At 39.2% G+C, this 17,828-nt stretch overlaps 1 long non-coding RNA gene across 2 annotated transcripts; it reads right to left on the reverse strand.

The window, feature by feature from the left end:
- Positions 1-1,117: 1,117 nt before the first annotated feature.
- On the reverse strand, positions 1,118-15,689 carry LOC125317435. 2 transcript variants are annotated; one of them, XR_007200083.1, is made up of 4 exons: positions 15,198-15,689; positions 8,681-8,827; positions 7,873-8,050; positions 1,118-6,500 (listed from the first exon to the last, which is right to left on the reverse strand). It is a non-coding gene; the product is annotated as an uncharacterized LOC125317435 (long non-coding RNA). The 2 variants fall into 2 exon arrangements; XR_007200084.1 differs by having other exon boundaries at positions 1,118-8,050.
- Between the last annotated feature and the right edge of the window lie 2,139 nt (positions 15,690-17,828).

The following is a 17,828-nucleotide window of genomic DNA, read 5'->3' on the forward strand; positions in this document are numbered from 1 at the left end:
TGGTGAAGGAGTGCCTCATAACGTGGTGCTGTAAGAACTGGAGACTGGTATGAAACTGGCCTTTGCTGTGGCAGTCACACCTTCTAAAGGAATTGTTAGTTTTGCAATCATTCTGTAATGGGGAGCTTTCAGGTTCAGTATTTTCTCTCACTGTGTGAGGCAGACCTGCAAGGGACATGAGGGCATTCCTTACCCTCTTGTGGAGATGCTGGTGGCTAACCCTGCCTCACAGAAATTCTTCAGCTATTGCACTTTCTGTAGCTATGTACTCACAGCAGACATATTCAAATAGTATCAAATAGCAAAACGTTGGGTAATAAATATGTACCTGATCTATTTGGTTGCATCAATGTGGAAGGAATACAACAATAGCCCTTCTTTCCTTAAAAGAAAGGGCAAAATTCTCTTCTAGTCTTGAAAGAAAAGGTATTTCTAGGAAAGAAATATCTAATGGCTAGAGAGGGAGGCATTTCTCCCTTCGGCTCATGAAAGAAAGATTTAAATCCTGTCCTCTCTTGTGCTGATTCCTAATGTGAAGTTTAGGTTACTTGCTTTGGGGCAAACATCTTTAAACCTCCTTTTCATCAACCAACTCTCTTCATGAACTGGGTAGCCACAAACTCTGTCAGTTGTAAGTTGTCACATGTAGCATTGCAAGAGGAACCCTGTGACATTTCCATTCTTTCTGACAGTCTTTCCTCCTTCTGGGTTTTAGAGAGTCTCAGCATCTATTTAAAAATGTAGATGAAAACCCATTGGCCTTTTGTGTTCAGAACTCTAGCTACCACCTGGGAAGTGTGAAACTACTCTGTTGTACTATCTTAATTTTCTTCAGACTTGTGATTTTTTATGCGTGCCATTGGAAAGAGAAGAGTAAATTTTACAGCTGAGTTGAGGAAGGACTCTGTCCAGCAGACAGTGTTTGTAGAAACGAGCAAAGAGCATAAGCAAAGGAAGAGAAAAAGAGGCTTTATTTTGGAGTTGGTGGTTGTTCCTCACAGCAGCATACAAAGCCAAATGGAGACACTCCTGTGCAGTTCAAATTCTTGGACCTGGGCAAACAATGCATTGAATATTTTTAAGAACAAAATCGTGTATGTCAAAAGGGGCTAGTGAGTTTTGACACTGGTAATGCTGTGGCATCACAAGGTTACTCACCTCCAACAGGAAGGTAACTCAGAGCTTTCTGAGCAAGGTAATTTAAAGCTTCACCCAGTTCTGCAGCCATTTCTCTTCATGCTATGCAGTTTTAAGGATATTAACCAGTATTTTTTGTTGCAAGTGTTCCCTACTACCTTGCATGTTCTTCTGAAGGTGCTTCCCACTCTCAGATGCATGGTCAAAGAGTGTGTGCAGTTTCCATCAATCTGCATGGCAGGTACATTGCTTTTTGTGGTATGTCCCAAAGGAAACAGCTCCAAATATTACTCTAAGAGAAAGCAGCACAATATTATAGACCACATTGGTTTTCTGCTTGTATTCCTGGTGTGTCTGAGAGACCCTAGACTAATACTGTCAAGTCTGTGAAATGTAACTATTGGTATAAACTTGTTTGTTGCTGCCATACTTTCACTACACTTGAGTAATCATCTTCACTGGAAAACACTTAGAAATTACTGAAAGTCCCAGATACAGAATAATGCCCTGGTCACTTCCCCAGGCAAGATAATTTCAATTGACCTCTGCAGGGCTGCAATCTTGAGTAGGATTTAGGGGTTTACTTTAAACTGAATACTTTAAGAGCTGAAATATGCTTCCCCTGCTCTGTTCTGGAAGGCAAACAGGACCGCTGAGTGCTACCATGTCAAAACTTACTCAGCACCCCACTGCTCAGTTAAGCATCTCCATGTACGTGGAGGCTGCATCACCTCTCCCCCTCACCCCAGACAAAGTCTATCTCTGCTCGATCCTGGTGATCTGTACCTGGATGTTGCATTCATTGCTGGACAGCAGGTGATTCCTTACAAACAGAAGGCAGTTTAGAAAAAGACATTTAAGAACAATTACAATTTTAAAGCGAATTATTTTCTTTAACAGCTAAGAGTTAAGTGTTTTCAGGTTGTCCAAAATCAAAAAGCTGGAGCATGACAATGGTCCACAGATATTTGAAGAATGCAAATTTTCAAAGGTAAAATTATTACCTGGGTACAGAAATTGTGGATCTGAATATGAAATGAAAACTGTAGAGCTTAAGGCCAGGAAAATATCCATCTGAATGGAGCAGACTCCCAAGGGAAAGTGTTAAAGACACTATTTGTGGAAATGAAATGTTTAAAAACATTGTTGGGCTGCTTCCTATTTCTGTACACAAGGGAACAATTTTTCACAGATAAGGACATAGACAACATGACCTGATAGACCCTTTCTACCACTAGACTACAGGATTGAAATCCAGGACCTATATCCTGAACTACTGAAAACAGGACTGAGGACAACAGTGTTATGCTGATATCTATCACTTGAAGATCTGGCCTTACCTCAATTTTTTAAAGAATAGGACTGGGAAACTAACTTCCTGCATCAATAAACCTGAGTGTGATAAGTGTTGCATGCAAGGAAATATCACATATACTGAATCTGTTCTGCAAAAACATTTTTCTGTTTGGAGGTACCACAACAGTGCCAAAGAAAATCAAACCTAATCAGACTTGTTGGTGTTTAAAGATTTATAGTTCATTCTTAGCCAAAAGCTGTGGTAATTAGCACCACACCAGGGCCTGGACACAATCCAGTTCTTTAAGGCATAACTAGTAAAGTGCCACATGGAGTGGTTTTGCTGAGGTCACATATGGGACATTGTTTTCTACTTGAAGAAAGCAAGTCTCTGTCATTCCTTCTGCCTTTCATGGAGACTATTTGATCTGCCACCAAATAGGAAATTGAGACTGAAATAGCCAACAGCATAGAGACTGCACTGAGGGCAGCAGGCAACCCACCAGCCAAACCTCTCTGCTACAAGGAGCAACCAAGACTGATGGAAGCTGCATAAGCGCATTTCATAAGTGCAAGAAAATTAATCCCGAAGCAGGCAAGAGAATGACTGACATGATTTATGTCATTTTATTAAAACAGACTTTTGTTCAGGCCTCAAGAAGTTGACTTGGCTGGAAACCAGGTTTTCCTGGCCTTGGTACAACCCCCAAATGATACTGCTGCAAAAGGTGAGGAACACATGATCTTCCATGAAAGGCCCTGAAAGTTACAAATAAGAAGTTAAAAAGCATTAAAGAGAAGCTTAATATAGCCATACCATGAAATCCAGTAAGCCAAATGTTAGCTGAAATTATAGGTTTTGAGTTTGTGCCAAAAGCCATCTCTACCCTCCTTCCTCTAAAGATATCCCTCACCGGTGGCTTGAATGTATTTTTGAGCCCATGGGGGGGCTGTAGATTCCACACATGCTTTCTTGACTGAGTCAGTCTTCATGTAACTTACACATCCATAGGTCAGGTAGAAAGTGAGATGCATCACTGTGTTGCCTGCAGCCAGTGTGAAACATGAGTCAAGGCAGTTTTTGATATCTGAAGTCCAGTACTTTGTGCTGCAATGTAATGCAAGACTAAACACAAAACCAATAGTGACCATGTCACTGCAATTCCTGAAGCTGATTCCTCACTCCTGTAGTTCCTGTACAAAATGTGGGATGGGAAGCTCTGCTGTTCTGTGGTGGTGGGAGGTATCCAATCAACACTCACCCCTTCCCGGGCTAGGAGAGAAAATAGTGTGAGCCAGGCAATCAGGGCACAAATTTACCAAGGACCATGATGCATGACAGCACATCACCTTTATCAGCAAACTGCCTGGCTGAGCAGGAAGACACAAATTCCAAGGCTATATTTCCATCAGCTGTAGATATTTCATTTACTGACATTTTCCATGATGCACAACAGATAATGTGCATAAAGAGCTTGATGTTCCAGTCTTCTGAAAATTATTAAGGGTTTTGCAACTCTGCCCATATGATCAACTTCTTTCTGTGTAGCACTTTGGAAGTGACTTTACTGTTACAGTTCCTGTACTTGTCAAAGCAGGATTTACCATATTAATTTTCCTTTATCATGCAATATAGCTATAGGGGAACTTATTTTACACAAGGTGATGCCAAGTTATTTTCTAGGAAGAGATATTTGAAATTCTTTGAAAAAACATGAAATAAAAGAAAAATATTTTTTAAAACAGAGGGAAGAAAGCTTGATTTCTGGCCTCTTTTTCAGTTTAAATTGGGGGGGGAAGTGCAAGAGACAAGAAAAAGAACATTATCTCCAAGAACTTATCTGCATAGGACAATTATGAGAAGTCTGTGCCACGTACGTAGGATTATCTCTTACAGTTATGTGGGGATTCTCTGAGGATCAGAAGCTGGGAGCCTCCCGATGTGCAATACAAAAGCAGTTCCGGTGGTTTGGAACGATTTCTACTTCACTGGGTCATTAAAGGATAGACACTATGATTGCATTAAAAAGTTTTGCATGACTCTGCTGCCTTTCTGTGGTTTCCTGGCAGCACTGAGTGGCTATGATCTGTAAGCAGAGAGGAAGGCTCCCACAGAATCCAGAGCAGCCTTCTAGGGAGGGAAGGGAAAATCCCCTCCTTGATCCATCACTTTCTTACGCCCAGTTTTTTTGTAACAGCAGCAAACGATGACTCCTACATGAGCCAGCATGACAAGAATTTAGTGTGTAAAAGGTTCATTTCATAGTTATGTACTTTAGCCAATGACTACCTAGGGTAGCCTGCAGAATACAAATTAAATCCTATACAGTAGAGCTAATATTAAACTGTTCTCCCAACTACTGCTTTTAAATCAGTCAACCCAAACGCATAAAATTTAGCCTACTATATTTCACACATTAGTGAGTTGACAGCAGTTTGTTCATATTACTTATGGCTAGGGCTGGAGTATCATGAAGTTCCTTTAGCTCTTGAATAGCACATTCCAAGGATATACTGCTCAGCCTCTGTTTTTCCCCTACATTTGTGAAAGTAGCATCACTTACCTACTCTCTAAAAGCAGGTTTTGAAGGTGCTTTAGTATCTACAAAACACTTTGAAAATAAATAAAGCACTGGATTTGTGCTTTTTTCTCCCCAGAAGGACAAGGATTTACCTCACCAGTTTCAGCAAACTAGAGATTGTTTAAACAAATAGAAGTAATTTCAAAAGTTGACTGTTACTTTCTAATAAGAGTTGACAGGATCCTCCTGAAACTGAGGAGTTTCCAGAGTTTGCAAACCTCATCCTGAAACCATTCCAGCTTGGAAAGACAGAATGGCTTGTTCAAGAGGGAGTCTGAATTGCAGTCCTCCTTCTTCCTTCACCAACCCATGCAGCTCGACACTGAGCTATGCCGTGCACAGTGTAGTTATCAGACGTGGATTTTGGATAATTGAGGAATGACACAACTTTTGGGGCTGAAGAGGGGTACTCCACTCTCATCTGTTTGCAGCACTTTCTGGGAATGGGAGAGGGGAAAGCAGCTGCTGCTCAAGTGCCCTCTTTTCCTGGTAATTGCCAACTGCTGCTATAAAGCGAAGGTGCCTCACACCTGCACAGACCAGGAAAATCCCATGTATTTATTGCTGCTGCTGTCCCTGAAAATCACCTAGCCCCTCATGTGGCAGGAGAGAAGTCAAACAAGGAATATTTTTTATTTTAAATAGCAGATGAGCTCTTTAGGAGGTTGAAAACTTCAGAGTGTACTTCACACTTTACAGGAGGTCACAGCAGTGGAAGCCCACACGTGTTGCTGTCTATCTGCGCAGTGTTTGACACTGGCACGGGGTCTGGTGACTGCAGACCATGAGGTTAAAACTTCAATATACTCTTTTTTCAGAACAGAGAAGTAACTTGAGCTTCAGCCTGTTGAAACCAGCCCAGAAAGAGGTTGCACTGTCCACTCTGGTGTGGGATACCGTGTCTTTGTCTCAGTGAAGTTGAGAGATGGCTCATACTGTATACAGCACGACACAGTAGGCTTACCACAGAAACTTTTGAAAAATGTGGTTTCATTGTGTTTCATGAACCAATCTGTTACAACAGGCTGCTACATCAATTTTCCTTGAAATAATATATATATGGGGCTGAATTCAGAAGGTATATTCCTGAGAAGCTCCATCAGTGACATTTTCACATAAACCCAGGGTCATCTGGGGAAGCAAAAAGCTCTATGAATGAAATTCTTTTCAAACTATCAAGACTCACTGTGGAAGCAAAAGAAAAAAAAGCTGCATGAAACATGCTCTTAATTTGGGAGGGTAAAAAAGGAAAGATCTACTTATTGGCCATTTCTGATAAGGGAGCAAAATATATTTGGAGAGGAAGATCATAACTTCCATGCCTGTTATATTAATCTTTCTCTGCTGCTTTTCTTTTTCATTTCTCAGTCCCTCTCATATCTAGGAAGCCTTCTTACCTTCATGTGTAGTATAACTTTTATGCCTCAGTGTCAGGTTCAAAGACAACGTCTCTCTTCAACCTTGGTATCAAATCTCTTCTCGAAGCTAACACATAACATTGGAACCATTAAAACTGACATTAATTTAACAAGTAACATTCTTCAGCTGCCCCATATGTCTACCCACCTGTCCTAACAACAAAATAAATGTGTTAGCTTAAACCAGCACATTTTAGCTTATGTCTAGGTGAGCTAAGAACACATGTGCAGCCACTTACGGTGGCTTGGCTGCCTTGCCAAATTAGCACATTAAATTGCAGCTGATTGCATCCCCATCCTATAAACTGAAAACTAATTTCTTAAATCAGAGTTGCTCCAGAAAAATTTCCTATTTCTTTCAAATCACATAGAAATAGTGGTTTAGTACCAGTGCTTTACCCACAGAAACAGGTGCAGACTGAGTGGAAGTTTGTATTTGAGACTCATACATGTATATCCAGTACAATTTTAAACTTGCATCAAATCTTTTTTCAATCATAAGATTGTATCTGATATTTATTTGCTGTCTAAAATTCTGTGACAACATTTTGGTGAAACTATGGTACTTTATGTGGATGAGCATGGAATTAAATGGATTACCCTAAACTAGCCAAAAGTCATTCCTATAGACTTTTATTTTTGCTATGATAGTTTCATTGAGCTCTACTGGGAACACAGTATGGTGGAAATTTTGCCTGGATTTAAAAAAACAGTCAGAAAAGAGATATCATTCAATCTCAAGAAGTCTGAGTATACATGAGTCTGCAAATCTTGATATGACATAAAATTTCTCACCAACAAAGAGAGGAGGATATTCCACACAAGGAAATATTTAAAGCAAATAGCATGCTAGATCACCCTGTGGAGTGACCTGAAGCTCTAAAGAAACTAACCCAGACTCCGGGAACTTTTTGCCCAGTAGCTTCATGTGACTCTGCTATCCAGCTCTGTATTTGGTAATAGCTCAGGTAACACAGAACTGTGCAGCCTGAATATGGCCTTTAAGAACACCACAGAATATTTATAGATCTTCATTTAAACTAAGACTTCATTGTAATCCAATTTCAAAAGACTCTTTTCATATAAATCTCTCAAGAATTCCAGGACAAAAAAATAAAATTTCTGGAAAAGGTAAATTCTCCTAATTTAACATAAGATACCAACCTTTATGAATATGCACCCACATATTATCAGGTAGTCTGAGACATCATTGCCATTAAAATATATTCTGATGAACAGATTTGTACATAATGAAGTTGTAAATGACAGTTATAATGGCATGGGAAAGTGAAAAATACTGTTATTTGAATAGAAGTCTCAGTTTGTGAATGTAAATGTATGAGTCTCTTTGTTTACTTGAGTTTGAACACTCAGCCTATATCTTAGTTTAGTATCTATCTAAAACAGACTCGGCAAATATTTAAAAGGAATTGACCTACTCCTTCTTTACTGAAGTTAGTACAGTTTCAAACAATGCTCTCCCATTTCTCATGAAAGCTCCAGTGCTTCCACTTCATCAAAAAAGGTGTTTCAAAGTGCTGCAATCCCACCCAGTTCTGGTAGGATAAATTCCATTTATTCCTTTTGGCCATCTTTCCTGTTCACCTGTTAACATGGCTGAAAAGCAATAAACCAATTTCAGGTTAGGCAGATCAAAAACTAAACTGAGACTGATGGTTAAGCATAACTGAGCAGCTTTCAGAGCTGCTGCTGGTGATTGACTAAGATTAGATTTGTTTAAATGACGGGAAGATATTTATGAATGATTTTTCATACCATTTTACAGTTTAGCTGAAAATTTTAATTAATAATTTTAATTAGGTTTAGATGTTTGCATACCACTTTTCTGGGCACTTCAGTTATCCCAGTTGACAAAAGAAATGGATCCAAGAAATGGGGCATTCTGAAAATAATGGGAAGTGGTACAGGACATAAATTTTAGCTCTACTGTTTGAAATGCAAGTCATTCTGTTATATAATTTTTTTAATTATTGCAATTATCTGAAAAGAAAATTGCATATTTTCCAGGCAAATACCAATAGTGCTTGATTTATTATAATTTCCACAAAGTTATATGGAAGATCAAAATTTAGAACAGATGAAAGGGACAAGTTCTTTTTGACTGGTACTTTCATTGTAGTGCGTCTTGGATTTGACCTCATTCTGTCACTCCAACGAACATAAATCCTACTGAAGAAAACAGACTAGCGATATTCTTCAAAACTGTATAAATATATTCCATATTACCTTATGTATATGCGACTCTTGATCTTCCTCTGCTGCAGCACTGATGATATTGTTACCATATGGTTGGCCATGTGCCTTCATTTACCGTGATTCAGTGGTCCAACAAACATGGGAGAAAAAGATTGGAATCACATTCAGTGCATATAACTGATGAAATAAGGATATGTAACAGAAAAAGCAGTGAGCCAAAGAAAAACTTTCTCCAAAGAACATTAGAACATGCCAAAAAATAAGGAATTTCACTTTTTAAGACAATTCTAATTTGTGAGCAAAATTCAGTGGCTATAAGGACAATATGTACTTAATGCCTTCTGTTTAGCCCTTATGTTCCAGGTTTTTCGCTTTGCTTCGCAAGAATTGCTTCATGAAGGAACCACTTAAAGTGATGAAATATAGAATATTCCAATGCCCATCCAGTGATGTATAGCAAAGCTTGCCTGCATTATATTATCCTTTGGTCTATGGATTAATCCTGGCAGTTGTTTTCTAGCAAATATCAGCCTTTGGTGGATCATGTTGAATCATTTACCTTGAAGTATGGGTTTCATTGTCATTCAACTAAACAATAATTCTTTGTTCACTTAGCTGGATTCAGGCACTGTAAGTTACCCAGAGTATCTACAGAGTGAATTTTAGAGTATTATTTCTGTGAAACAATTCTGCCAAATGCATGAAACGCACGTCTGTATTCCTTTAAGACTTGGGGTGAAATAAGCTCAGTTTACATATTTAAACATTATGTTGCAACTATACCCACTTCCTCTCGTCATCTCCCTCCAGCTAGCCCTCAAGCCAACCAAATGTCCTCATCTGAAGTGAACAGAAGATTCTAATAAAAACCAAGAATGTGCCTATGCTATACTAGTGCAAGGCTAAGCCAGAGGATGTTCACTGTAACATCCTTTATTGCCTGGGTTTAAGAGTTTGGTTCTCTGTTACATGGTTTTTCCCAATACATCCCATGCACAACAGAGCCCCTCTAACCACTGACTTGTAACATGTACGGGACATACATTTGTGTTGCAGAACAAATGTCTGAGGAAATGCTTTTCTGGGGAGGGCTGAGGGCTGAACTTGGGTGATATGTACATGGATGCATAGATACAAACGATGATGTGATTGCTAAACAGAAAGCAAATGGAGAGGAGTCACTCTAAAATGAAACAGCTAGCACAGGAAAATCGGCTTGCATAGCTCTGAAAAGGTCCATGGCCAACTTGCGGTCTGTATTTTCTGTGCAAAAGAGTGCATAAGAAGTAAAGAAACATCAGGATGCCAAAATATGATGGCAGTCCAGTGTTTAACTATGTGTACAGCCTAGTACCTTATCCTTTTCTATTATTATTGTCACTGAAAAGGAGTCAATTGCATTTGTCTGATCCTCATTGCACTCTACAGGTGGAGGGGAAGCAGAGAGGAAGGTGCTGAGCCCTTCTCCCTGTATCCACTGATAAGAAGCATGGACATGATTCAAAAATGCACCTGAGGAGGCTCAGACTGGATACTGGGAAGCATTTATTTACCAGGAGGGTGGTCAAATATTGGAACCGGCTTCCTAGAGAGGCAGTTGGTGCCCCAAGCCTGTTTAAGAGATGTTTGGACAATGCACTTAATAAAGTGCTTTAACATGGTCTGCCATGAATTGTTCAGGCAGTTGGACTACATGATAGTTGTAGGTTCCTTCCAACTGAAACAGACTGGTCTATTCCATTAGCTTACCCCTATATAGCTCTGAGTCACGCCAAGACCATTCTGGCCTTGGAAGACAACTCAGAGGCATTAGAGTTACAAGATTTTATTACAGTGAACATCTGTTAGGATGAAGACAAGGGGATATCATGGTAGAAATTCTCTGCAGTGCTTCCCACTCTTTGCTGAACAACATCTGAAGAACTAGAGGTGAATGCTCTTGTATGAGACTGTGCCAGGATAGCAGGGAGTTGCTGTGTGGGGCCATACAAGCTAGAAATGAACTCACTGGCACGGAAGCAAGTTCAAGGAACATAAAAGGTATAATGACAACTGTAGGCCTTGACTTCCTCGTTGAACGTGATAATGTCTGCAATTAATTGACTGCAAAGGTATTTTTATTGTCTAAATGTCATTTGTCCATGAGACCTCTCTGTCTTGTATGCATTCCACATGGACTGAGGATAAATAAAGAAAAATCTGCTGTAATTTTTAGGTAGCTGACCAATACTGGTGAGTTTGAGTTAGACAACACTTTTTCTCCCTTGTTTTCTGTATGTCAATTGTTGCTGTTTACTAATTTTTGTTAGCCTTTTAGTCTCCAAGAGATTAAATGTAACTCAATACTTTCATGTAATGCTTCTTCCATACGTATATTTAATTATCTGCTTTTTCTTCACAGACACTACTATGGAGAACAATACATGTTTCTAAAGATAATGAGAAATGAGAACTGAAGAAGTATTAAAGGCAGAACAGTTGGGGTATGACAATTTGTGGATGCTAAGCAGGTAATGGCTAGAGCCATAAAATAGAGATGTTCAAGTGTTAGACTATGCAGATAAAGAATATGGAGGAACTACTGGCTTTTGGCTAATGCAGAGCTCAGTTTCATTTTCTGAATCTGGGCCAAACATGCCACAGTCCCTTATGTTGTACTGCAAATAGTGAGAAGCAGCTAAACACAAACTCATCAAAATGAGGGACCACAAGGAAAGGAAAACAAACAAAGAAGGGAGCCACACAGGAGTTCCATAGTCCTGATGTTGTGCTCTATTTTACAGTGAAATGTAGCAAGTTCAGGTTTTGGGGTTCCTACTGAAAATTTAGGTTACTACAGCTTGTGCTCTTAGCTGGCAATATAGAACAATAAATTATACTACAAGGTACATGAGGATAAACAATATTTCCTTGCAGGCAGACACGGTGTCCCAAGACTGAAAACAAGTGGTATAACTGGGGAAAAGAAGAAACGTTAAACAACTTGGAAGGACCTGGATAGTCAACAGCGGGCAATACTGCTAAGTCTTGTCCTACCCTTAATCACACCATCAGTTTCCCCCCAGTCACACTATGTGCTACTTCATGTCACCTTTTTCACCTAGATACCTTCAGAAAGAGTGAAAGAAATCACCAAATAAAAAATGTAAACCACAGCAGGATCCTAAACCTCTCTTCTACTCACATCCTCACTTTAGCAGTGTCCTGGATATACTGTTACTTCTCTTCGTCATGGACATAAACCTGATATTCTTGGCTGCACATATCCTGTCTGAAGTAGGAGGGGAATTGCCTCCTAATGTTAATTACAGTCAGTGAAATAAAGGCACTGCACTGAAAAATGAGAGCCCTTCGTTTGAAACATCCTACTCTGAGAGATCAAGAACCTCATTTCACCTACGGTGTCTAACTCCGAGGCAGAGGGCAGCTGCTCCCTCCTCACTTTGGGTCAAAGGTTTTTTTACAAACAGCTATTGTGAACTTTAAGCACAGACTTTTAAAATGAAAAATGTAAAGTGTATCTGTATCTCTATTACACAGGATTGGTACTTGCAATGTTTCATGATGCTTCCACTAGCTCATTGGTGAAAGCCCCAAACACTTTCTTTGCTTCCCTTGGAAAGTAATTGCATAATAAAACAGGTTTCATTTTTAGGCAGTCATTAATTTTATATAATATTTAGTGCAAAGTTACTTTAAATTCATATTTGAATCATGCTTCAAATGACATCTACTGCAAGCATCTCTTATTAAATATACTTTAATTTCTGTTATTATTTCTGTTTCAGGGATAGGTGAAGCACTAGTTGTTCAGGTCTCCGTTTTCCAAATTTGTTTCCTACAAAAAAACCTAGAAGGAGTTTACTGGGAACTGAGGTGGAAATTCCATGTTTGTAACTGGATGTACTGCTGGGTGGATCCTGCCTTCAATTCCCTGCTTCCTCGACGCAGTTCACACCCACATTAGAACACCCTCGCTCATGTGAGCGTGAGTACTTCCCCTGCCAGGAACGCTGTGTGACCACGGAGGAATGGGAGGAATGAGTCCTTTTCACATTTGATTTAGTAATATGCTACCAAGAAGCAGCATTTGCAACTGGAAAAAATGCCTTACAGTAACAAATCATGCAGATTCCTGAGGGGTTAGTAGGAAAATCTGCTATCGAAGAAGACAGTGTATCATATACTGTCATGTGAGCACTCGCCCTTTCATTTTGCAATATTGCGTAAGCGTAGCAAACAAGTAGCCACTGTGTGATATTTCGGATATAATGTCATGTTTTGAAACCCAACATACTTGCTATTTGCTGGATTTCATCCTACAGTTTTAGTCTATTATTACTAGGAATACATGCTGAAACTTATATGAAAAAAATTAACTTTCTGTTCTTATTCTCTGCCAAATCCTTTACATATTTCCAGGTTGTACAAGTAGGTATATGTTGAATTCTCTATTAAATATTTTTAGTTCTTTGGGGAAAAGAATTCAACAGCATACATTATTCATCAGTCTTCCAAAAAAAATGAAACTGAGCAAATCCTGAGACATCCTGAACCACAGAAAGATTGACTATCCTTGTCTAGTGAAAGGTCTGGGGAACCCAAGCAGACATTGTCTCCCATGCACCTGATTATTTCTTTAAAAAGTTTTTCAGCCATGAAAAATAGCGGAATATGTGATATGGGATATGGGATATGGGATATGGGATATGGGATATGGGATCAACCCTCACTGCAAGTCAACAGCCATATTTGAACCTGTATCTTCCCAAGCAGAATACCAGTATGTTCAGGGAGAGGAGCATCTTTACCAGTTTCTATTCAGACACTGAGGGTGTTACTGAGATTTAAACAGCTTTTCAACTTGTGATGCACAGAGATGCTTAGTGCCCTGGAGGACTACAGAGCCTAAAATGAAAATGCACAGAAGTTAAAAAAACCTGCTGTGGATCCTAAATGCTTAATTAAAGTTATATTACGTTCACCAGTTGTTGAATCAGGACCTGCTTCTTCACTGGTTTTTGAGATGAACTCACCAACTGACAGGGAGATAAATGTGTCAGTCAAAATCTTTCAAAAATATCTGTGATAAATGTGTCAGTCAAAATCTTTCAAGAATATCTGTAATCAGCTGATAATTACTTTGACAGCCAACATCTGGCCTGATGCATAAGAGGACAGGTTAGTAAGACTGATTGTGCCAAAAGATGTTCTGAGTACAAATGATGCTTTGTGAGTATTGGGAAAAGACTGAGCTGATGTTTTATCCAACAATAGGAGGTAATTGTGTGTAAAGTGTACTTTATAGTATTTCAACCAGACAGATTCTTGCTTTCTTTTTCTCAGAGGAATATGAGGATATCAACAATTCTGAAAACAGGCAGAACAGGGGAAACACCAGTAAACATATACCCCTATTCTGTTTTAATGTAGATTGCTAGGTACTTACAAGGGTGTTGCTAAAAAAGAGTAGCTTCCCTCACCAGATTTCATGCACAAAATTAAAAACAAGCTGATAAAATCATAACATTTGACTACATATCCATCTCTGTCTCTCAATGACCATTGTAAACCAGCCTAGCAGTCTTCAGAGAAAGGGTGTTCCATTGCAGGAAAACTAAGTTCATTGATATGCTTCACTGGGAAAATCTTTTCTCTCTTGATTTTTTTTTTTTTTTTAAAGAAACTTATAAATAGATTAAATCTACCTCTGAGGATAACAGTGATGAGTGAATTAATCTTGCTGGATGTGTACACTTTGGATAATGAGGGTTTCTTTGTTTAGGAGAATATTCAAAGTGGTTGGGTCTGTTATTATATTTGGCACTGATATTGGTTATAGCTTGTTTATGTTAATTCTTTAACCCTAAGAAGAAGATCGAAGGCAGAGATTTCAACGGTCCCTGCTGGTATATTATGTCTTGTGTTTCATTCCAATTACTTTAGCAGATTTATTGTCATGAAGATAGATGCAGAAAAAAAATGCATAAAACCTTTCTGCCCATCAAGCTGTATTGCTATTTCCAGGCACAAAAATAAAAGAAATGAACAGTTTCTTAGTAGTTGAACATGAAGAGGAGTAGTTCAGTAGGACTGTTCAGTAGGAAAGACCAAAGCCTGCCTTTTCCCATGACTGTATTCCTTACTGGAAAATTGAACTAACAACATCAGTTGATACCCACTTAACATGATGGGCCAAATGTAACTGATTTTTGCAACATTTTTTAAAATCTTTTTCATTATGTTGCTGTTACTTATCTGTATTTTTATTTTAAAATATTTATACTCATATTACGTTACATAAATTCTGCACTCACCTGACTCTTGGAAATGAGTTGACAATCCATTGTAATGAAGAAGAGTGACAAAACCCATTGGCTGACCAGAACTGAGGGCTGTTATTCAAGGGGAAAACAAGTAAGGAAAATCCTACTGATCTGGAAAAGTGGAAGTGTTTAACATTTATGAATGCACTGGACAGCCTTCTTTAGATACTCTTCCCTCATCACTTTTTATCTATCATATGGCCATAAGTCCCAGGTTTTACCTCTTCACGTGGCAGTGAGAGAACACCATGCACCAGATATTCTGTTATGTCATGTCCTGAATGGCTGCAGAGCCCTTCACGAAAGAAGGCTGGAGAAAGTGAGAAACTTGCACAGTTTGTCAGTCATGCAACTTATTATCTGAATACGTTGAAGAGGTTCCTGAAAAACAGCAACAACAACTGAGCCACAAGTTCATTTTGTTATAATGATGAGCTCCTGGGCTTCATGTTCCCCACTGTGTGGGGATAAGTGCTCCACAAATATATGATCATAGTCCTATACTCAAAGGGGAAGATGACAGATTTTTAGAACTGAACACAAATAAATAAAATCTAAAGACAAGACAGAAGCACAGGATATAGGTGACTTATCCAACATCACTTGGAGATGCAGATATATCCCAAGTTTCATTGTAAACTCTTTATCCATCAGATCATACAATGGTGGGCTGACCTTGGCTGGCTACTGGGAGCCCACCAAGCCATTCTCACTCCTCCTCCTCAGGAGGGCAGGTGAAGAAAATAAGATTAAAAACTCATGGGTTGAGATAAATGCACTTTAAGAAACAAAAGCAAAGGCCATGCACAGGACCAAGACAAAGACAAAAGGTTTTTTTTCTACTTCTCGTCAGCAGGAGATGGCCATCCGTTTCCTGGGAAGTAGGGCTTCAGTAATTATAGTAATTGCCTTGGAAGAAAATCACATAAATAATGAATGTTCTCCCCTCCTCCTTTCTCTTTGCTTTTTTTTTTTTTTTTTTTTTTTTTTGGTAAGCATGACATCATATGGTATGGAATATCCCTTTGGTCAGTTTGGATCAGCTGTCCTGGCTATGTCCCCTTCCAGCCTTTTACCTACACCCAGTCTACTGGCCTGTGGGAGTGGGGTGGGGGTGGAGAGAGCCTGGATGCTGATGGTGTGGCAGCGAAGCTGAGCAGGAACTAAAACACAGGTGCGTTCTCAACACCATTCTAGTTACAGCTGCAAAGCAGAGCACTGTATGGGCTGCTGAAGGAAAATTTAACTCCATCCCTGCCAATCTTCTTACATATATTAAACAAAATGTACACCTTGAGGCCTATTGGAGCTAACATATTAACAAGAAGTCAAAGAAAAGAGAAGATAACTGGAGTGAGAGAAAGGTGGAAAAATTGGTTTGGTTTACTTTTCAACTGTCCAGGAAATAATTGCAAAAAGAAAAGAAAAGCTACAGGTTGTATATGATTTTGGACAACAATTTTCCATGTTTTTCTTTTTTCAATATGCTGAGACTTCCTGCGTTGTAAAGTGCATCTGCACTAATTTGTAGGAGACATTTCAAAATCTGTTTATAGACTGGCCACAACAGAATGACACCAAGTTTAAGAACATAGAAGCAGTAAATCTAAGAATGATGCCATTGTCATGAAAGAAGACAAATACTCAGATACACAAAAGGATCTGCAAGCACAGGGCCTCTGTAAAAAAGTTCTCATGTTCATTTTGCTGCTGTTAAGAACGAGAATCCTTGTAATCGTATTTCTACCTTCTTATCTTAAAAGTTTAAAAGGACCGAGTCTTATCTCTTTCACAGTCTTTTGTGTACAAAAAGCCCAGCTCTGAGTCTATCTCTGTCTATTAACTGTTGCTCTAACTACGCAAGATCATCTGTACCCCAACTCTTTCAGGGGTCCACAATGCAAGGTTAGTCTACAAACTAATTACCCTGGGATCAAGTCATATCTAGGAACAAATATTTTGTGGTTGCCAGGCTTTCTTCTTCAGGGTTAATTTCATTCCTTAAACAGGGGTGTTCAAAATGCCAAGAACACTACCATTTTAACCAGTTCTCCTAAAACTGTTTTCGTAAAAGGATAGTTGCCAGCATGAAACAATTACTCAAGCAGCCAATAGTTTTGTCCTGTCTCAAGAAACTGGGTAAAAAATCTTCCCAGACACAAAAGGAGTGTGTCTGTATTGTTGTCACAACCTGGTAAATCCTGGAGGCAGAAGCTTCCTCCTGGGACCACAGCTGCATATTCATGGCTTAGCCCATAGTCCTCTGTTCTTCTGCAGCTCAAGGCAGCCAGCCCAGAGCCAGACACAACCCTGCATAGCACAGCCTTGGCCTGGGGCTCCCAGGGCTCCTGTCACCCCAGCCATCTCTGGTATAATGATTTAGCTCATTGTGTTTGTATGGGCAACATATAAGCTCATTGTTCTTGTATGTTTGTATGGTCCTTTCCCAAACTCATGAACTTCCTGTAATCAATTAATTAAATTTTTGTTTTACTTAATTTGTGTTTTTGTGCTGTGAATCTAAGAGGTTCAACTCAGAGTTTAGAGCCTCAGAGGAGTTGAAACTAAAAACAACAGTGAGCTACATTTCTTCCTTCCCAGTCCTGGATTGTTCCATCGTGTGTGGAGCCACCTGATATGGCTCAGTCCCAATGGCTGCAGCTCTAAGGAGTGCTCTAGATGGACTTGACAGGGGTGAAGGAGTTTTCCTCAAACACAGTTCCATTAGAGCTGAACTGGTAAGATCCTGCAATAGGCAAAATTATTCAAAATCCTTTACCATGCATAATAAGAGAGCAAACTTTAAATCTTCTCACTTTTTAAAGAAGAGAATATGTAAAATAACCAAGTGG

The sequence above is a fragment of the Corvus hawaiiensis genome, chromosome 26, assembly GCF_020740725.1.
Source record: "Corvus hawaiiensis isolate bCorHaw1 chromosome 26, bCorHaw1.pri.cur, whole genome shotgun sequence".
Lineage (NCBI taxonomy): Eukaryota > Metazoa > Chordata > Aves > Passeriformes > Corvidae > Corvus > Corvus hawaiiensis.